We start from the raw sequence: 23,731 nt of genomic DNA on the forward strand, positions 1-23,731 counted from the left end.
TATTATACACTCATAATGTAAGGTTTATCTTTGTGTTTTAATTTTCAAGTGCAAAATGGCTAAGCAGGGATGGCTAGAGGACAAGTGTAAGGATGTACAGGTTTATCTCACTAGGGGTAAGATAGATACTGCCTACAGGAAAATTAGAGAGACCTTTGGAGATAAGAGAACCACTTGTATGAACATCAAGAGCTCAGATGGAAACCCAGTTCTAAGCAAAGAAGGGAAAGCAGAAAGGTGGAAGGAGTATACAGAGGGTTTATACAAGGGCGATGTACTTGAGGACAATATTATGGAAATGGAAGAGGATGTAGATGAAGATGAAATGGGAGATACGATACTGCGTGAAGAGTTTGACAGAGCACTGAAAGACCTGAGTCGAAACAAGGCCCCCGGAGTAGACAACATTCCATTGGAACTACTGACGGCCTTGGGAGAGCCAGTCCTGACAAAACTCTACCATCTGGTGAGCAAGATGTATGAAACAGGCGAAATACCCTCAGACTTCAAAAAGAATATAATAATTCCAATCCCAAAGAAAGCAGGTGTTGAAAGATGTGAGAATTACCGAACAATCAGTTTAATAAGCCACAGCTGCAAAATACTAACACGAATTCTTTACAGACGAATGGAAAAACTAGTAGAAGCCGACCTCAGGGAAGATCAGTTTGGATTCCGTAGAAATACTGGAACATGTGAGGCAATACTGACCTTACAACTTATCTTAGAAGAAAGATTAAGGAAAGGCGAACCTACGTTTCTAGCATTTGTAGACTTAGAGAAAGCTTTTGACAATGTTGACTGGAATACTCTCTTTCAAATTCTAAAGGTGGCAGGGGTAAAATACAGGGAGCGAAAGGCTATTTACAATTTGTACAGAAACCAGATGGCAGTTATAAGAGTCGAGGGACATGAAAGGGAAGCAGTGGTTGGGAAGGGAGTAAGACAGGGTTGTAGCCTCTCCCCGATGTTATTCAATCTGTATATTGAGCAAGCAGTAAAGGAAACAAAAGAAAAATTCGGAATAGGTATTAAAATCCATGGAGAAGAAATAAAAACCTTGAGGTTCGCCGATGACATTGTAATTCTGTCAGAGACAGCAAAGGACTTGGAAGAGCAGTTGAACGGAATGGATGGTGTCTTGAAGGGAGGATATAAGATGAACATCAACAAAAGCAAAACGAGGATAATGGAATGTAGTCGAATTAAGTCGGGTGATGTTGAGGGTATTAGATTAGGAAATGAGACACTTAAAGTAGTAAAGGAGTTTTGCTATTTGGGGAGCAAAATAACTGATGATGGTAGAAGTAGAGAGGATATAAAATGTAGACTGGCAATGGCAAGGAAATCGTTTCTGAAGAAGCGAAATTTGTTAACATCGAATATAGATTTAAGTGTCAGGAAGTCATTTCTGAAAGTATTTGTATGGAGTGTAGCCATGTATGGAAGTGAAACATGGACGGTAAATAGTTTGGACAAGAAGAGAATAGAAGCTTTTGAAATGTGGTGCTACAGAAGAATGCTGAAGATTAGATGGGTAGATCACATAACTAATGAGGAGGTACTGAATAGGATTGGGGAGAAGAGGAGTTTGTGGCACAACTTGACTAGAAGAAGGAATCGGTTGGTCGGACATGTTCTGCGGCATCAAGGGATCACCAATTTAGTATTGGAGGGCAGCGTGGAGGGTAAAAATCGTAGGGGGAGACCAAGAGATGAATACACTAAGCAGATTCAGAAGGATGTAGGTTGCAGTAGGTACTGGGAGATGATGAAGCTTGCACAGGATAGAGTAGCATGGAGAGCTGCATCAAACCAGTCTCAGGACTGAAGACCACAACAACAACAACATGTTATTCTTCAAAAACAGTCATTCTGTGAAATCAAAGCAACTTGTATATTGTGATGTCTCTGAGAGAGAACGTCTGTGACACTGTTGTGTTTGTAAATCTGCAAATTCTTTTTGGTTGTGTGTGTGTGTGTGTGTGTGTGTGTGTGTGTGTGTGTGTGTGTGTGTGTTGCTTTGCACAATATGGTGATATATAAGTTACATAAGTGCTGGATATATTTAGGAATATGCGAAAAATACAATCCTGCAACTCCGCAACAAAATCACGCGGAATTTTCGACGTAAGTACCATAACCACTTAACCTCACACATTTATTTATGCTGTATTTCATCGTTTGGAGGTTAGTTATTTTCACATAGGGTGCTTCTAACACTGTTTTTCTACCGTAGGGCAACAACACATCAAAAATACTTCACCACAGTGGAATAATAAAAATTAAAAACGGACGATAACCGGTTAAGGCGCTATTTACCTAAATAAATAGCAGTGTTAATAGTGGCTGGTTGCTGTTTTCTTCTTTGTAAGAACTAACTTACATTAATTGAACAATTGTGGGTACAATGGCTGTTAGTCACAGTACTATCTTGGACGTCCTGCATGAGCAACAATTACACCTGTACCACTTACAAAGGGTACACGCTATGAGTCCAGCAGACTTTCCACAACGCGTCACCTTCTGCACATGGTTCCTGCACTGTTGCATCGACACACCCGTTTCCACATATAGTTCTCTTCACAGATGAATGTAGGTTCACAAAGGGTTGTGTTCCGAATGCTCCAAATAGTCATGTCTGGGGCAGACTAAAACCCTCATGCCACACATGTTCAGGGATTTCAAGACAGGTTTGGAATTAATGTATGGGCAGGTATTCTCGACAGTCATGTGATTTGACCATACCTCCTTCCATCCAAGCTCACGGGTCCCGCATACTTTGTCTTCCTAGGACACGTAATGGACCTGTTCTTGGAAGCTGTGCCATTGAATGTCCATGAGGAAATGTGGTTTCAGCGTGATGGAGCACCACCTCACTTTTCACTGGCTGTCAGGAGACATCTCAACAGACTGTATGGTGAAAGATGGATAGGCTGTGGTGGTCCAACCGTGTGGCCACCACGATCGCCAGATTTAACCCCTATGGACTACCTCGTGTGGGGTCGTATGAAGAGCCTATTTTATGAGACACCTGTAGAGACAGAGGAAGATATGCTGGCACGAGTTCTGGGCACTGCACAAGACACTGAAGAGACACCAGGTGGGATGGAGAGTGTGTACTAGAAAATGCTTTGGAGGTGCATTGTGTGTAACAACATTAGTGGTCGCCACATTGAGCTGCTGTTGTAATGCATCGGTACGTTGCGGCTGGTGCCGTAGATGCTGGGTACTTGTTGTTGTCGACTAACAGAAACCATAAGGTGTAAGTTGTAGTGCAAATGCGTAAGTAATAACAGAACAAGTCAGTATTCTCTTCAAATGGATTGCAACAATTGTACTGGGTCACACCTAAGTACATTCCTCACATGGGTGTGGATGGGATAATCATCTGCATTGAAACCATCGTAGAATGTTTCCGGACATTGGTTCCTATTCAAAATGTTATGGACTCACTACCCTCTACATGTCCTAGAAGTTTGTAACGGGAATTTCCGACCACCTTGTATGAGAAAAGCAGGGATGAATGGGGAAATCCTCTCATATTAATGACTTTGACAAAGACCCGGCATCTGGGAATGAGCATTTTGGAATCACTACTGTTATCAGAATATATAGAAAAGTGGTTGACGAATGGTGAGACGGTGAGTAAGAGGCAAGGTTTACAGAATAAAATTTTCACTTTGCAGCAGTGTGTGCACTGATATGAAGAGATAAGGTGTTATACATTCATGCTTCATCACAGAACGTGAAGTTTGGAGGTTACTTGCTCTGTAAAACAGTATAGGTGGTGGTGGTGGTGTGTAGCAGATCTGAAGACAGAATACAGTGCTGTTGCAGGCACAAGTTTTGCAAAGCATACCATTCAGCGGACTTCGCCGTTCTTAATAGACAAACCCTATGTACTCTTATGTTGACATAGTAACTTGCACTGGGCATGGAAACATTGAGATAGGACAGTGGATCAATGGAAACATGTTCTCTGGTTAGATGAATCACATTTCTCATTGCAGCAGGTCAATGGTAAGTGTTCAGATATGGTGAACGGCTGCTACAAATGTGCGCTGTGTCACAGATGCAGGCCTGCTGGGGTAGTATTAAGCCTGGGCTTCCATGGATACTGTGGTAGTATTTTAAGGTACCATGACAACTGTGGACTAGTACCTCTCAGATGAGTGTTTCAAACAACTGTGTGACAAACCCAATTAAATTCTAAAGACAGTACCACAGGTGCTCTTACAAACACCACAGGAGATATTGCAGCAGTCATTAAGATTGCTGCACAAGACCAGACAGGGCAAGACACTGTCTGACAATTATTTATTTGTGGAAACGACACCAGAATGGTTATTCATGTACTTTATGAATTCTACTGCCTCTGTTTGAAATCCAACTAAATAAAATGGCTTACAGTTTCAGTTTAGCTTTTTCTTCCATTTCATTTAGTTATTCCTACCTTACAATAATGACAGACATATCCTTTTATGCCTACCACTGCCCAAAATTGTGGTTATGTTATATGAATGGTCGCCTTAAATTTTCACTGCCTGGACATTCGTTATTACTTCTGTGCCACTTCGCTGATGTCACAAAGATTCAGTCAGTTTTTAGTCTCAGTATGTCGTGTAGTATACAACAATAAAATTTGCACACTGGGTGGATGGGGGGGGGGGGGGGAGGTTTATACATTGTGCATAGGATTTTCGTTTTTCATGGTACATACGATATATGATCCGATTTACTGTGTAGGTGAACCACAAGAAGAAGAAAATGATGATTCCAGTTTGTCTGGAAATGATCTTGGGTTCTGACTTTTGATTTAAAAAATGGCATCCGCCACATTGTGAGTTCAGAGTTAGTGGATGATGTAGAAAGATATTTCGTGTATGCAGTATAAATCATCGATATTATGCCTCTTAAAAGCATGAAACACTTATGGTAGTTTGGTTATGGAAGCACTCACCATATGAGCACCAACAATGTACCCACATTTGAATCACTTAGCTCCAGCATAATGCACTGATAACTGATGTTTGCAACATATTGAGAACATTTGACAGGTGCCATTCATGGTCAAATACAACAGCACAACATGCAGGCTTGACAGGCACCTGCATTTATGTTCAAGCATACATTTCTCGTGGTGTTTCCATGTTTTTGTCCAACACCTGTATTTGTCTGATGCTTATTGTACTATATGCTAGAGATCCATCACTACACCACATTTACAATGACATTGATAGATGTTTAGTGTTGACTGCTTAGGTAATCTGAAAGCTATCAGTGTTAATCCCTGTTTGGATTTCAATATCCCAGTTTAGATTTTATGTACTTTGAATACATAAAATGATTTTTAAATGATTAAGTATCACCAGTCAGAATATTTCACAACTTATTGAAGATATTTGATTGTGTGAATTATAATATCCCTTTAGAAAAATTGATGTGGGGTACAAGACTTAGCCCATGTTTGGCTTAGTTCCTATTTAAGAAATGGGGTGCATAATGCTTCACAAATGTGTTGGAGTAATATAAATATGGATGCCACATCATCAGCATGGAGAGTGACCACAAGGGTGTTTGACAAGGTTTGATCATGGGTTCCTGTTCATCCCAATTTTTCCGGAACAGTCCAGATTGTTAACAATGTTTCGATGTCCTTAAACTGTCTTTGGGACCAGCAAAATGTCCTGGATTTTCAGTGTGGCTACTTAAAAACAAAAAAATAATCACCTGTTCCAATACAGTGCTTTGTTATGAAGTTTCGGGGGTTTTGGCACTACACTTCATTAAAACTAAATTGCGTCATATAATCTTCATTGCGACAGGGTACGCAGCTGCGAAGAATTTTACAAATGATTTTGTGATGCCTTCAGGTGACTTTTTCTTTATCTGATGTATTATTATACAATTCAGCCTAAGACTGTTTTGAAGTATCTAAAGTAGAAGCATTATACATTGGGTGCATTTTACCACTAATGAATTTAACATAAAATAAAGTCATATCGCAAATATACTAGGGTGATTATAACTTACTTTTTACAGAAGTTTTTAATGGTGAATTATGCCATGCACATCTTAGCTCCTGTGACTGCATGTAATTGTCATAAAATAAATTGGACATAGTTTTTTTTTCCATCATTTTAGAAACATGTTAGTTTTGAGCGATTGTTGTGAAGTTTTTGATGTATGTACACTAGGAAGATTATTAATTTACAGAAAATCATTAATTAGGCCCTGTAGATGTTTGTTCTTCTGTATATTCATTGTTGGTGTATATATGACTGCATGTAATTTGCATAAAATAAGCTGTAATAATATACGGTAAGTTCTGGTTGATAATTACAAATTATTCAGGCATAAAGGCGATAACTCACTGAAAGGCAGACATGCTGTCTCTTCAATAGGCACACAAATGAAAGGTACAGAGCCTGACTTGCTTTCAGTATGCATTTCCTTTTTCTAGCTGTAGGAAAAGCATGCGCACTCATGGTGCCGCCCCCCCCCCTCCCAAAAAAAAAAAAAAACCACCACAAACACACACACACACACACACACACACCCACACACCCACACACACACACACACCCCTACCTACCTACCTGTGGTCTCCCTACGTTGTGCTCAGTTGACTGCCAGCTCAGTATAGAGCTGAGAGTCGACCGAACAAAATTTAGGGAGGGGTGTGTGTGTGTGTGTGTGTCTGTCTCCTACAGCCAGAAAGAGGAAGTGCATTCCGGAAACCGGCCAAGCTCTGTACCTTTTGTTTGTGTGCCTATCGTCGATGCAGCACTTATGCCTTTCGGTGAGTTATCTCCTTCATGCCTAAATAAGTCGTAAAATAAGCTGGAAAAATCTGTTGTGTTGTTATGGGAGCAAGCACTTTTATATAGTTGTTACAAAGATCTACATCAAGTTGACCACAGTGTAATGAAACAGTAATGAAAACTATGGAAAGCAAATAAAACCTTCCATGTCTTGCGTCATGGTTACGTGATATTTTGCATAAGTCATACTTATGAAGCCTCAAGCGGCCGCACCACTTCATAACGTGAGCAGGTACACTCTTTGACATAAAACTCGACCGGCGGCCGGCCGCTTCAGAGGCTAAGTCCGCGCCGATCGCGACATGGGACAAAAAAACTGGCCAATTCGCTAATTCTCTAAGTCCGGTTATCTGCACAATCTGGTAACACTGTAGACTGCGGCACTTCCTGGAGAAAAACTTGTCCCATGATAGAGAAACCCTAGGCTGATTACGCCTGTGGTCTAGCCGTAGCGTGCGTTGTTTCTGTTCATAATGTCAGTGGATCACGAGCAGCTGGCATAAAATATTTTTATAGCCTCTTCTGTCTGAATGCTGAAGACGTGAATGTAATGGTAGCGCAGATTCAATCTATTTCGCTTCCTGACACACCGATATCAAAATTTTATCCAGTAACGATTTTGCGGCAGATTTCCTGCAGACTGTCCTCCTCTGGACGCCGTATGCTGCAAAGCTCCGGGATCCATTTGCTGGCTACCGGCAGCGGCCGTGGCGACAGCAGCGGCGCTGCACTCCCCCGTTCTTTATCGAAAGCGCCTGCTCCCGCTCATCGCTTTTGATGATTTAAAACGCTTTATTATTAAATGTTGCTCCACAGAAAATTTCTACAATTTCCATTCACGCTCAAAAGCAACGGAGATAGACGCCCTGATTAGTAGGCGGGTATTATATTACATTAATCGGCAAGAGCTGAGTATGGCCCGAAATTAATTTTATAGACTGGGACGAAATTAAACCACCTCACTACATTCGATGAATTTATAAATGCTTCATACCACGTTTCATTTCCTCTCAAACTCAATTATTTGTGCAACTTTTGGTCAATGTTCGGATGTTTTCGTCAAGCCAGAGTGAGCGTCTGTAGTGTAAAGTATATTACAGTTCTTGTTTCATTCCTTATGGTAAGTCTATGCGATAAACAGTGTGAGTACCTTGCAATGCATGCTCTGTAGCAGTGCAGGAACACTGCACATTTGGAGTTCCATGTATGGGTTCATGAAGTATTTAATGTTGATCGGAAGTGATAGTTAAGGTCATCAGATTCAAACCAGAAAAATTTGTCGTTTTGGAGGTTTCAGAGAACGGAAAGGAATTGCTATCGCCGGTGTTATAAAACGTCTACAGTTAAATGCTATTGCAAAAATTTAGAATAGGGGAACTATATTAATCAACATGTGTACTTCATAAACAACCTCTGACATATTAGACCTATATGACGAACAAAGCTCAAATTTATATCGTTGACAGTCGGTTTGAATCTTTTCAGGATCTATTTTACAGTGAAATACTTTGGCATTTGCAAAGCAGACATTCATGATATTAACTTAATTTACTAAGTCGAAATCGGACGAAGATTGATGTTTAAAGGCATTCTTCAGATTTCGTATAAGGAATTTTTACTAGCAGTTTGCAACTCCATTAATTAAAATGGAAAATAAAAGGTTGTAGTCAGCGGCTTCTACCGCGATTGGAACTGCTATGTCATATAGTACGATCACTGCAACACACAAGGGAACCTCTGAGCTAACGACACACTGGCGGCAAGAGACGGACTATAGTCACTGCGATGTTGCCTGAGCCTCAAAACGCAACCTTAAACACACAAACAGAGGAGGAGGAGATTACTGTTTTAACGTCCCGTCGACAACGATGTCATCAGAGACGGAGCACAAGCTCGGATTAGGGAAGGATGGGGAAGGAAATCGGCCGTGCCCTTTCTAAGGAACCATCCCGGCATTTGCCTGAAGCGATTTAGGGAAATGACTTAAAACCTAAATCAGGATGGCCGGGCGCGGGAATGCACCGTCGTCCTCCCGAATGCACACACAAACAGGTGTTACTTATGTGAAGAACGCCGTTCTTGGAGTCCAGAAATTAAATACACTTTCTAATTGTGTCATCTTACAGTAGATTATATCGTACGAGTCTTCGATGTGGAAAACGAATGTCAAGTGAATTTAGCGAGGTAATGCCGGCCTACACCCGGAAGTAAATGCACTATCAGAGTGTTGACAAATACTTGCTACGACGCTGCCATTTCTCGGCTCTCTTACGAGGCAGCTCTTCAGCGAAATGCTTGCCGTGATTCTCCGATACGGTTCTTCAGAGTGGAGACGCGCGCGCACGTTTGCTTTTTATGTGGCGTTCTCCCCTGATGGTTTCTGACGTCGCCTTGTGGGATATGTATACAATTGAGACATTCAATTATCATTAATCCAGAATGATACAAGTTTCAGCTTCCGGCGTGGAAGAAGGCTGTTGACGCCGACATTATATCATTTCAACGTAGGGAAAGCAAAACGGGTCATTCAATGTTTCTCATTCAACATAAAGCATATGAGATAATTTTCCGTAACGTTCATAATCATCTAAAAATACAAACGAAGTAAAAATACATCGGAAGCTTATTCGAATTGAATATAATGTAAGATACCAAACGCTTTGCACCTCGATGTCGATTTTGTCCACGTGCAATCTTTTGCAGCATACACATAGAATGTCATGATTACCACGAGAATGAAGAAATATGTTGGTAAGGATGGAAGCAAGAAGAGACGCAGTCAGCAAATATTCGATTCCTCATGCCATTCATTTCATTTGAGACGTAAGAAGAGGTAAAGCGGGATATTACTTTCGTTAACACGAAAGATATGCCGCACATATTGATAACGAGGAAGTCTGCGTCTTCATACGTTTCCTCCTTGAAATATGTATGCTCTATTATATACTAAGTAGCCTGATCATTGTTTCAGTAATGTTACCCTCTTGTTTGACCCCGTAACGATGAACAGATTCCAAATGCATGTCTCTGCATGAAAGTAGCTGTTCGAACCCTTCCTGGGTTATTTTTTGTGTTTTCTTGCTTGGAATACCTGAAGCAGACCACTGTGCCTTCCCCCCTCGTGGGTTAGGTCTCAAAACTAAACCGCTTTTTATCCAATTGCATAATTTATTCAGACAGCATCAGCACAAGACTATCAAACAAAGCCTTCCATTTACAGTTGCAACACACTAACCAGCAATGACCGAAGTGTAATCCACGGTCATGGTCCGAAATTAGCAACTGTCTGCTACTGTGGCAAAGTCCGTACTACACTTTCGATTCCGCAGCACCATTTTATCTGGTAACACTGTGTAGTTGCAGAGTTGTGCCAGCATGTCTGTCCTCACACTGTCAACTTTATGTATCTCACTTCTCCTGTAGCGTTGATCACGAGGAGCCGAAGTAAATGAGTGTATTCTGCAAGACGTAACATTCAGTATTCCCTTCTTTCATAGCCACTCTTCACGTGCATCGATACCAAATAGGAATGCGAAAGCTCTTGCGAGTGAGAGAATGACAATAACAATCGTAACAAGAACCAGCAAATAATGAATGATATTCCAACGCAGAACGAGAATGGCTTTAAATGTAAAAATCTATATCCATATCTATTGATCTTTGAGTTGGCACAATGCAAATATATTCTTAGCATTTAGTTACTGAATTTAGTTCTGGATGTTTGCAGAGAAAAGGAAAAGTCGGTACTTCTCGCTAGTGTAATATAATGTGAACCAGCAACTACCCTTTCCTTAGAACACGACTCAAGCAGGTCCCCAAGTAGGTACCAAGGCACTGCTGCATTCTGTTCGCTGACATTGCTCTGATGACGGTTAATGCAGGTAGTTCCGATTATGAAATACAAAACGTATTGCAGGTTAGTTCCTAGGATAGTAACATTAAATTTGCGTTGTAGACGGCGCATGAACGTGACGACTATCCATATTACTCATCAATATAAAAAGACAATATTATGGGAATTTAGCAGGATTACTCAACATGAATTCTGAAATTGGGTGACTGCGCCGCACAGATGCTAAACGTCGTCAAGAGCATTAGGAATATGAAGATCGTCTTCGACAGCTCGCAACCTTCACATTGCTATCTCCACCCTACCCCAGACAGCCCTCGGTGGAGTTGCACTACGTTGCCGATGTAATGGAAGGCCTTCAAACCGACAACAGACCACATATTGAAAAATACAAGCGAATTCTCTTGCAACGTAAGCTTATTGTGACTAGTCTAAAAATTATTGGAGAGGAACATTGTCCTATTCAAAAAAAGTAAAATGTTACGCACTGTTGACGTCAAACGGACATTATCTATGTCCTGTCTTGTGTCCTACTCATCTATAATATCAAGTGTACTATCAAAATGATTATATATAATGGATGATAATGTAATGCATTGATACCATATGGTGGGTTCACAACAGTATTTATGCGAAAATAAAACAGAAGTTCGCAAAAGTGCAGTTGTGCATTTTCGTACGTTTTCACCTCGAGATGTACAGTCGTGCTCAAAAGTATCCGAACGACCTAAATGGCATTTCACCTGATTCGCATGCAACCGGCATAACGCAGCTGTCTAGCAGGTCCTCTAATCGCTCCTTGGTATAGTCGTTTGACTATTGAAAATGGTTCTAACAAGTCACCACTAGAAAACACTGCTATGTATCGCAATAACTCAAGATGTAAAGTAACACCACGATACTACAAATATCAGGGAACACCTTATCACATATAAGACTGTCCCTAAGGCTTGTAAGCTCACATTTATTACAATAAATGACATACCTGAAATGTTACCACTCTCATTATTACGTCAGATTGGTAATGAACGTAGTAATTTCGTCGTATTCATGATTTCCTCTTCAAAGTAACATACCGTACTTATTATTTAACACAAAATGACATTAAAAATTTAAGTTATTCACGAGCAGCTAGTTGAGAATATGTATGAACTTCAAATGACACGACGAACCGTCTTGTTCCGCATATGGATTCAAACCCAGCTGATGCAGACTAAGTAAAGATTTCGTGACTGACGGAAACTAACAGTCATTCCTGATTAGGCATACAGAGAGTGATATACCTCGATTTTAGATACTATCAGTTAGCAAATATCAACTTTAAATTGCATAACGCAAACATTTTTAACAGACGCGAATTCCTACCCAGCATCTATTGTCCCTGTTAACGAACTACGAGACATGTTAAATATTGCTTCTTCACAAGTAACTTACTTGAAATGCCGTGAGGTAAAGCTTTGTGTTGGACACGGATTCGAACCCAGAACCTAATCGGATTGCTATCGAAGCACAGTCAAATGTGACATATCGGATTTTCGCGGCAGTAGCTAGATGTTTTAACTGAAATGACGAGACGAAACATTAATTTTTTCCTTCCCAGGCACCAACCCGGCACCTATCGCTGTTACATTCTAGAGAAAACGGACGTTAAATATGGGTTTGTTGCACCACCAGTGACATGTGAGCATGTTTGAACTACAAATAATATGACGAAGAGTTCAGCGCTCAGTGGGAATAGAGCCCCACACATATCGTTGTTGACTACATACAAAGAGACGTCAGCTACCGAATTTTTCTCCACCAGCTGCTCAGAATAACATCTTGAACTTACAGTCATCTCGCAAATAGTTCTGTGTCTCACTGGGAGTTAAAAACGTCAGATATCGTTAGTGTTGACAACGAATGAAAATACATTAAAAATCAAAATTATTATCCACCAGCAGATAGGTGTTCTCATGCTAGAGCTTGATAATACATAATTAAATCTTTAGTGCCGGGCCAGGATTCGATCCCGTTGTGGAGATGTTGAGGAATCTGCAGTTTTGAACAAACAACAAATTGTAGCCGAGCTGTATTGTCACGAAGGGATCAAATTCCGCGTTAAGGGTGGTCTGAGTTGCATTCCCAGTTCAAAACCAACTTTATCGACATACAGAAGCTCAGATAAAAGATGGAATAAGTGTCCTGTGACCATACATAGCGTTTGTTTCGTCACTTGAAATAAATAACTAGTATAAGAAAGGTTACTGGTGATAGAGTTTCTACATGTCGCCACTCCAGACTTTATTGTGGTTCAACCTACCGTCTACTTGGCAGAGAAGGAATATCATCTTTAATGTGAATTTTCAGACCACACTGCCATTATATCTTCTTCACTTGGTGTAGCCAGGAGAGAATGGAATCTGCCTCTCCCTATCTAAAATCATTGACAGAAGTGGGAATCGAACCCAGACCATAGGTATAACAACCTACCATCCGTCCAACAGACCACGAAATCCTCTTCTCTGCCACTCATTTTTCTATCTTAACGCCATAGCGCCACACTGGATGAGAATTCTGACACACAGGCTCCCTGTAGTAATTTGCAGCATGTTCAGTAAATTCATTTACTTGGTTGACCGAATCACATGAACTAGCTGCCTCGGCTGCCCAGTGCATACATTCGACTCTATTTTGTAATCACCGAAATAAAATCACGTAACTCCACCTACACAGAACTGCCAACAGTGTAGGATGCAGAAGTTTAAATAGGAAGTGTTCCTTTCCACTTGAGCTATTCTATTGCGCTATCTGTATGTGGAAAACGTCGTTCAGTCCAAAAGAAAAGCTGTAACTGTTTGTCTCTCAGAAGTCAAGACCTGGCCATATGCATCATCTCACAGTGCTGTGGAATCCAAAAGGTCTGGAGGAATAGTTGTCGAGCTCTGGAGCTGTTGGAGCTACGTGTCAGCTAGTAGCGTAGATAAAATGTCGCGAGTTCGAATACATTCAGTGCTACATGTTTTAAAACGCTATTCTGCTCTCTGCTGAAGTTATCAATCTAATGGAACTTTGAACATAATTCCCTTCACTTCTCAACCCAAAGTAGTCACATGTGGAAAAAGGGCTAACTACTGTGACATTTTGTTCTATTCAGATTTAATAGTACCAGGCAGCAGATGCATCTCGAAGATGTGTAGGGAGAGTGCATCGTGCCATAATATGTCAGAAAAGTATTTTCTACATTAGCTGTCGTGTGGTAGTGAGATTTTATTCTTCTTCAAACTTTGTTTGACAGCTTTAACTCAGAACAAGTTTTCTACATGCATGTAATCAATAAACTGCATGTGCATTGTCAGACTGTCATAGGTAACATCAGAGAATTCGCATATATCGTTGATGATTAATTTCTCTCTCATGTTTACTATTGTTTTAACAACATTAAAGGAAACCGTACGAAAATTGTGCACTGTATTATAAGAAATGAAATAAAACTAACCACGATTACCTTACGACGACAGTCTGTTTTAATAAAACCGAGTATCTGTACACAAGCGTGCCTCTGTCGACACAAATTAGTAAAATACTACTCACTTAGATTTTGATTGGGTCTGTGTTTAATTGGTATGCTGTGTCATACTCAAGAGGTATGCAAAAGTGGCATTTTATAAATATAGTTACGTATTCCTAGAAACCCAAAATTCGCTTGTCAGCAGCGGAAAGAGGCGTTACCCGTTGTGCAGCATTGTAAGTTTTTCAACATTGCACTATGAGCCGAAAGTATTTTCTTGCGATTTCCTTATTGATGTTTGATCCGACTGCTTGTAGCTCTTTCACAGAAGGGATAAAAATGTTGCAATCAGTGAGACTGGAACTGCGAACCATAATAGACGCTCTTTCACAGGTCAGCACCCTCTTACGAAGGCAATAGTGCCTAGACTCGTAAACCGCTATTTAAAAGTCGAGATTAGTTGCGATTTCCACCTGCAACGACTTTCCTGGGCTGAAAACCGTAAATTTACAGTCTTTTGTTACACTTCAAGCGATAATAACTCAGATTATTCAATGGAAATGACAGGTAAAATCAAGTGAACTTTGAGGCTTAATTCCGTGCACACCAGGAAGTAACTCGTCGATCACAGTGTTGCCAAACATACGTTGCCTTGTTGCCAAATCTCAGTTACAGTACCAGCAGGAAGAAGACGAACCGATGTGATCCTACAGCGGGCTGGGAAGTGACCATAGCTGGTGTCACCAAGTCGCGGCTGCTACGGCCTGGAATACGTAATGCGTCTGATTCGCTTTCTGTAACTAGGTTTAGGGACTGGAGCGTAGTTACTAATAATACTCAGAACTGACCGCTAACTAAGCATCATAAATCAGTAAATCTCATTGTTGTTTTTATATTTCTTTCGTAAGTGTACTCAAAACTAAGAAACTCATTCACAGGCGTTTTCGTGCCTCGCCAATAGTCGAGCACAACAAACAAATAAAAATAAAAAAGAATGTGTATGTGTGTGTGTGTGTGTGTGTGTGAGAGACAGAGAGGGAGAGAGAGGGAGAGAGAGAGAGAGAGAAATAAAAAGGAATGAGAGAGAGTGTAAAAAATTGTTGTAAAGAAATTGAATCATGGTATTTAAAGAAATCTTTCATTAAAATGACACGTTTCACATCATTACGAAATGTCGTATTAATGATGTATGGAACAAGAATTAATCTAATGTAATCTAATCTAGTCATATCATATTGATGACTATCCATGAAGAGTCATGAATTACCGAAATTTTTGCCAATACCAGTAATCAAATCAAAACTTGAAAATAAAAGACGACAATTTTTGTAATAAACCGTGACTCCTATCAAGACCCTTTCGTCCCTGCTATCTAACCACGGAAGATGTCTGATATACCTCCATTCTGAAGTAACAAAGTGTGCATGCATTTAAAGATGAAGTGGATGATGTGAAGTTCTGGGATGGAGATACGAACCCAACACGTAATCGGATTGTTAACTAAGAAAAATCAAATGTTACGTATCGGCTTTTCTTACGAACCGTTAGGTGTCTGAATCTAAAATAAGGATACAAACTTTTGTGCCTAAGCGACAATCGAACTGCACACCTACCGTGCATCCACGAATATAGCTGAAGTATCAGTTGCTTACTCATGAACAGTAAGATGTGTGCGTGTTTGACCAGAAATAACGACACCTGTTTCGATTGTTGGCAACACATGAAGAGACATTAAAAATGCAAGTTAATTTTCACTAGCAGGTGGGTGTGCACTTGATAGAGCTTGAAATGAAATTATGAATATTTTTGTACTGGATCAGGGTTCAGACCCACATACTTACCTTTGGAGGAGACCTAGAGAAGATTGTAGTCTTGGGAAAAGGAACGAAATGATTGAACTATACTGTTCTGAGAGATTCAGATCCTCGAAAGAGGAGATACGAATTCGAATCACAGTCCAGCACCAAATTTTTCAACGTCTCTAGTTTAATCAAGTACAAGTAAAATAAGAGCCCTGTCCCTTTAAATGGCTATCGGTTCATCAAATAAAATAAAATTTTCTAATGTAAGTAAGCTTACTGGCAACTGTATTTCTGTTTACCATGACTTCCGCTATGTCATTTCCCAACGTAAACCGGCTCTGCCCAGTTGGTAATGAAGGAACGTGATGTTTAATGCGGATTCTGGATTGTAACGTCTTTCTCTTGAGGTTACCAGAGGTAAAATAAATCTGTTTGTGCCTCTTAAAAGTAAATGCCTGAACCCACGCATTGCACCTGTGATAGTCCGTTCCACCAGACCATTGTGGCCACATTTCCCAGCTCCTGGAGTGTGCTGTAACGGATGATGTGCTTAGCTTACAAAATTAGTCACGGTGGAAAAAATGCGAGTCTATTAAATGGTTAAGTAGAAGCAAGCTTCTGGCGCAGAGATTATGCTATTCTCATGTCAGCAGGATGTAAAGACTCTTCTAGGCATCATAGGCTGGATGTGAAGTCATTTTGATTTTTCACAAATTCAGCAAATTTCTTAGTTCGAGAAAATCCACTGTCAAGTGTGAAGTTGCCGGATAATTCGATTATTACTGTCATTATTACTATCATTTTATTCATACCGCTGCTGGAACACAAGTGCTTGAAGATCATTTAATGTCTTTTGGTCACTATAGAAGTAGTTTCCCAAGAACAGGTTCTTTCCCTGTCTACGGAATCCTTTTCATGTTAATATCAAACATCGGCAATTACTCGTAGATTACATTAAAACTAAAGTAATTGACGAAGACGTTACTTGATAACAAAAACGCGCTGCCTTTCTTCATTTACTTGCGCCTAGAAATGGCTATCGAGTACTAACAAACAAAAAGGCAAGAGATCTTACTGCCTTCCGATATACGTAGCTGTCAGTTCTTCCACATGATTTGGTCGACATGAACTGTTCCAAGTTGTGTATGACAGACAATGTTTTAGAAAATCTATTGTTTCCCTTTGAAATAAACAGAAGTATTTTCATTCTAAGCTGTCGAATTACAAAATTTTCGCAATATTAGTTCAAATTTAATATTCGCTTCTACGAGAATGTAGGAAAGTATTTTACAGTTACAAAACTCGCATCCGGAACATTGACCTTACACTTAGTCGCTGACCATAAATTCTAGCTCAGAGTGACTCCAGTTTAAATAACCTAATGTTGCTAAGACTGTTTGCCAGTACTCTTTCTACCGGAAAGCACGCAATTCACTCATTTGTTTCCATAAGTGCACTGTAACAGTAATTTCTGTGTGAATTTTGTCAGTAAGCTTTTGCCTTCCAACCGGCGACATACGGCAGAGTACGGCCGGTAAACAATTCACAAACCACGATTTAGTGCCGATAAGACGATTTCTTTAAAAATTGTCGAAGCCGAGGGAATTTAGTTTCTGCTTAAATCGTCTTAAGCAGCAACGTTCACAGATATCTCAAATAGGAAAAAGATCATTATCCAGGTACGAAGGTTGTAAAACAAACTTCCCACAGTTTGTGTCAGGTTTATCTTTTCGTCTGATAACACTGTTTAAGTATTTTGTGTAAGAGGTATCACAAGTAGTGTTCCTGTAGCTGTGGGAATCATTGGTTGAAAACGAGTTTAACACCAATGGATACAGTGCTGTTAAACATTCAAAATTATTATCAACCTAAGTCTGAGTTCATCCACAAACTGAGACGTATTTATAATATTGAAGCTAGACTGTGTATCCTTGTCCTCCTTGAGTGGTCATTGGAAAGCGTTTACACACACGTATACAATACTATGAATACTTCGAACGCTATGGTTAACGTTGCTCTCATAAACAACTTTTGTTTTTTTAATTCTTCTGGGTCTTCATCGTGCAATATGTGTTGTAGATACAGTCTTAGACCAAAAAATTGACCGCCGAGTCGTTCACGTAAGGTGGACAATACAGTCGTGCTCCTCTCAGAATTCTATGTCTGGCAATATGCTCGATCTGGCAACATGTAGACTGCGGCACTTCCCAGAGGAAGTCTTGACTCCAGTGTTAGTACATTACTCGTGACTACGACCGTAGTCTTAAGGTAAAACGCGAGACCAGCTAATATGATATTGTAGATTCGCTTGAATTACACTCATAGCTTCAGCACCGAGAGGAAAGGGGCGATAAAAATTTTGGCGATATGTGCTTTCGGTCGCCAGACGTCATATTTGCTGGTCTCGCGTTTTACCTCAAGACTACGGTCGTGTTCCATCAGCGGTATGAATAAAATGATAGTAATAATGACAGTAATAATAGAATTATCCAGCAACTTCACACTTGACAGTGGATTTTCTCGAACTAAGAAATTTGCTGAATTTGTGAAAAATCAAAATGGCTTCACATCCAGCCTATGATGCCTAGAAGAGTCTTTACATCCTGCTGACATGAGAATAGCATAATCTCTGCGCCAGAAGCTTGCTTCTACTTAACCATTTAATAGACTCGCATTTTTTCCACCGTGACTAATTTTGTAAGCTAAGCACATCATCCGTTACAGCGCACTCCAGGAGCTGGGAAATGTGGCCACAATGGTCTGGTGGAACGGACTATCACAGGTGCAATGCGTGGGTTCAGGCATTTACTTTTAAGAGGCACAAACAGATTTATTTTACCTCTGGTAACCTCAAGAGAAAGACGTTACAATCCAGAATCCGCATTAAACATCACGTTCCTTCATTACCAACTGGGCAGAGCCGGTTTACGTTGGGAAATGACATAGCGGAAGTCATGGTAAACAGAAATACAGTTGCCAGTAAGCTTACTTACATTAGAAAATTTTATTTTATTTGATGAACCGATAGCCATTTAAAGGGACAGGGCTCTTATTTTACTTGTACTTGATTAAACTAGAGACGTTGAAAAATTTGGTGCTGGACTGTGATTCGAATTCGTATCTCCTCTTTCGAGGATCTGAATCTCTCAGAACAGTATAGTTCAATCATTTCGTTCCTTTTCCCAAGACTACAATCTTCTCTAGGTCTCCTCCAAAGGTAAGTATGTGGGTCTGAACCCTGATCCAGTACAAAAATATTCATAATTTCATTTCAAGCTCTATCAAGTGCACACCCACCTGCTAGTGAAAATTAACTTGCATTTTTAATGTCTCTTCATGTGTTGCCAACAATCGAAACAGGTGTCGTTATTTCTGGTCAAACACGCACACATCTTACTGTTCATGAGTAAGCAACTGATACTTCAGCTATATTCGTGGATGCACGGTAGGTGTGCAGTTCGATTGTCGCTTAGGCACAAAAGTTTGTATCCTTATTTTAGATTCAGACACCTAACGGTTCGTAAGAAAAGCCGATACGTAACATTTGATTTTTCTTAGTTAACAATCCGATTACGTGTTGGGTTCGTATCTCCATCCCAGAACTTCACATCATCCACTTCATCTTTAAATGCATGCACACTTTGTTACTTCAGAATGGAGGTATATCAGACATCTTCCGTGGTTAGATAGCAGGGACGAAAGGGTCTTGATAGGAGTCACGGTTTATTACAAAAATTGTCGTCTTTTATTTTCAAGTTTTGATTTGATTACTGGTATTGGCAAAAATTTCGGTAATTCATGACTCTTCATGGATAGTCATCAATATGATATGACTAGATTAGATTACATTAGATTAATTCTTGTTCCATACATCATTAATACGACATTTCGTAATGATGTGAAATGTGTCATTTTAATGAAAGATTTCTTTAAATACCATGATTCAATTTCTTTACAACAATTTTTTACACTCTCTCTCATTCCTTTTTATTTCTCTCTCTCTCTCTCTCCCTCTCTCTCCCTCTCTGTCTCTCACACACACACACACACACATACACATTCTTTTTTATTTTTATTTGTTTGTTGTGCTCGACTATTGGCGAGGCACGAAAACGCCTGTGAATGAGTTTCTTAGTTTTGAGTACACTTACGAAAGAAATATAAAAACAACAATGAGATTTACTGATTTATGATGCTTAGTTAGCAGTCAGTTCTGAGTATTATTAGTAACTACGCTCCAGTCCCTAAACCTAGTTACAGAAAGCGAATCAGACGCATTACGTATTCCAGGCCGTAGCAGCCGCGACTTGGTGACACCAGCTATGGTCACTTCCCAGCCCGCTGTAGGATCACATCGGTTCGTCTTCTTCCTGCTGGTACTGTAACTGAGATTTGGCAACAAGGCAACGTATGTTTGGCAACACTGTGATCGACGAGTTACTTCCTGGTGTGCACGGAATTAAGCCTCAAAGTTCACTTGATTTTACCTGTCATTTCCATTGAATAATCTGAGTTATTATCGCTTGAAGTGTAACAAAAGATTGTAAATTTACGGTTTTCAGCCCAGGAAAGTCGTTGCAGGTGGAAATCGCAACTAATCTCGACCTTTAAATAGCAGTTTACGAGTCTAGGCACTATTGCCTTCGTAAGAGGGTGCTGACCTGTGAAAGAGCGTCTATTATGGTTCGCAGTTCCAGTCTCACTGATTGCAACATTTTTATCCCTTCTGTGAAAGAGCTACAAGCAGTCGGATCAAACATCAATAAGGAAATCGCAAGAAAATACTTTCGGCTCATAGTGCAATGTTGAAAAACTTACAATGCTGCACAACGGGTAACGCCTCTTTCCGCTGCTGACAAGCGAATTTTGGGTTTCTAGGAATACGTAACTATATTTATAAAATGCCACTTTTGCATACCTCTTGAGTATGACACAGCATACCAATTAAACACAGACCCAATCAAAATCTAAGTGAGTAGTATTTTACTAATTTGTGTCGACAGAGGCACACTTGTGTACAGATACTCGGTTTTATTAAAACAGACTGTCGTCGTAAGGTAATCGTGGTTAGTTTTATTTCATTTCTTATAATACAGTGCACAATTTTCGTACGGTTTCCTTTAGTGTTGTTAAAACAATAGTAAACATGAGAGAGAAATTAATCATCAACGATATATGCGAATTCTCTGATGTTACCTATGACAGTCTGACAATGCACATGCAGTTTATTGATTACATGCATGTAGAAAACTTGTTCTGAGTTAAAGCTGTCAAACAAAGTTTGAAGAAGAATAAAATCTCACTACCACACGACAGCTAATATAGAAAATACTTTTCTGACATATTATGGCACGATGCACTCTCCCTACACATCTTCGAGATGCATCTGCTGCCTGGTACTATTAAATCTGAATAGAACAAAATGTCACAGTAGTTAGCCCTTTTTCCACATGCGACTACTTTGGGTTGAGAAGTGAAGGGAATTATGTTCAAAGTTCCATTAGATTGATAACTTCAGCAGAGAGCAGAATAGCGTTTTAAAACATGTAGCACTGAATGTATTCGAACTCGCGACATTTTATCTACGCTACTAGCTGACACGTAGCTCCAACAGCTCCAGAGCTCGACAACTATTCCTCCAGAACTTTTGGATTCCACAGCACTGTGAGATGATGCATATGGCCAGGTCTTGACTTCTGAGAGACAAACAGTTACAGCTTTTCTTTTGGACTGAACGACGTTTTACACAAACAGATAGCGCAATAGAATAGCTCAAGTGGAAAGGAACACTTCCTATTTAAACTTCTGCATCCTACACTGTTGGCAGTTCTGTGTAGGTGGAGTTACGTGATTTTATTTCGGTGATTACAAAATAGAGTCGAATGTATGCACTGGGCAGCCGAGGCAGCTAGTTCATGTGATTCGGTCAACCAAGTAAATGAATTTACTGAACATGCTGCAAATTACTACAGGGAGCCTGTGTGTCAGAATTCTCATCCAGTGTGGCGCTATGGCGTTAAGATAGAAAAATGAGTGGCAGAGAAGAGGATTTCGTGGTCTGTTGGACGGATGGTAGGTTGTTATACCTATGGTCTGGGTTCGATTCCCACTTCTGTCAATGATTTTAGATAGGGAGAGGCAGATTCCATTCTCTCCTGGCTACACCAAGTGAAGAAGATATAATGGCAGTGTGGTCTGAAAATTCACATTAAAGATGATATTCCTTCTCTGCCAAGTAGACGGTAGGTTGAACCACAATAAAGTCTGGAGTGGCGACATGTAGAAACTCTATCACCAGTAACCTTTCTTATACTAGTTATTTATTTCAAGTGACGAAACAAACGCTATGTATGGTCACAGGACACTTATTCCATCTTTTATCTGAGCTTCTGTATGTCGATAAAGTTGGTTTTGAACTGGGAATGCAACTCAGACCACCCTTAACGCGGAATTTGATCCCTTCGTGACAATACAGCTCGGCTACAATTTGTTGTTTGTTCAAAACTGCAGATTCCTCAACATCTCCACAACGGGATCGAATCCTGGCCCGGCACTAAAGATTTAATTATGTATTATCAAGCTCTAGCATGAGAACACCTATCTGCTGGTGGATAATAATTTTGATTTTTAATGTATTTTCATTCGTTGTCAACACTAACGATATCTGACGTTTTTAACTCCCAGTGAGACACAGAACTATTTGCGAGATGACTGTAAGTTCAAGATGTTATTCTGAGCAGCTGGTAGAGAAAAATTCGGTAGCTGACGTCTCTTTGTATGTAGTCAACAACGATATGTGTGGGGCTCTATTCCCACTGAGCGCTGAACTCTTCGTCATATTATTTCTAGTTCAAACATGCTCACATGTCACTGGTGGTGCAACAAACCCATATTTAACGTTCGTTTTCTCTAGAATGTAACAGCGATAGGAGCCGGGTTGGTGCCTGGGAAGGAAAAAATTAATGTTTCGTCTCGTCATTTCAGTTAAAACATCTAGCTACTGCCGCGAAAATCCGATATGTCACATTTGACTGTGCTTCGATAGCAATCCGATTAGGTTCTGGGTTCGAATCCGTGTCCAACACAAAGCTTTACCTCACGGCATTTCAAGTAAGTTACTTGTGAAGAAGCAATATTTAACATGTCTCGTAGTTCGTTAACAGGGACAATAGATGCTGGGTAGGAATTCGCGTCTGTTAAAAATGTTTGCGTTATGCAATTTAAAGTTGATATTTGCTAACTGATAGTATCTAAAATCGAGGTATATCACTCTCTGTATGCCTAATCAGGAATGACTGTTAGTTTCCGTCAGTCCCGAAATCTTTACTTAGTCTGCATCAGCTGGGTTTGAATCCATATGCGGAACAAGACGGTTCGTCGTGTCATTTGAAGTTCATACATATTCTCAACTAGCTGCTCGTGAATAACTTAAATTTTTAATGTCATTTTGTGTTAAATAATAAGTACGGTATGTTACTTTGAAGAGGAAATCATGAATACGACGAAATTACTACGTTCATTACCAATCTGACGTAATAATGAGAGTGGTAACATTTCAGGTATGTCATTTATTGTAATAAATGTGAGCTTACAAGCCTTAAGGACAGTCTTATCTGTGATAAGGTGTTCCCTGATATTTGTAGTATCGTGGTGTTACTTTACATCTTGAGTTATTGCGATACATAGCAGTGTTTTCTAGTGGTGACTTGTTGGAACCATTTTCAATAGTCAAACGACTATACCAAGGAGCGATTAGAGGACC

General features: G+C 40.0%; 1 protein-coding gene across 1 annotated transcript in view; it reads right to left on the reverse strand.

The window, feature by feature from the left end:
- Positions 1 to 23,731, reverse strand: part of LOC126248348 (patched domain-containing protein 3-like) — a 700,291-nt gene that overhangs the window by 171,660 nt on the left and 504,900 nt on the right. The window lies entirely within an intron of this gene.

This window comes from Schistocerca nitens, chromosome 3 (assembly GCF_023898315.1).
Source record: "Schistocerca nitens isolate TAMUIC-IGC-003100 chromosome 3, iqSchNite1.1, whole genome shotgun sequence".
NCBI classification, from domain to species: domain Eukaryota; kingdom Metazoa; phylum Arthropoda; class Insecta; order Orthoptera; family Acrididae; genus Schistocerca; species Schistocerca nitens.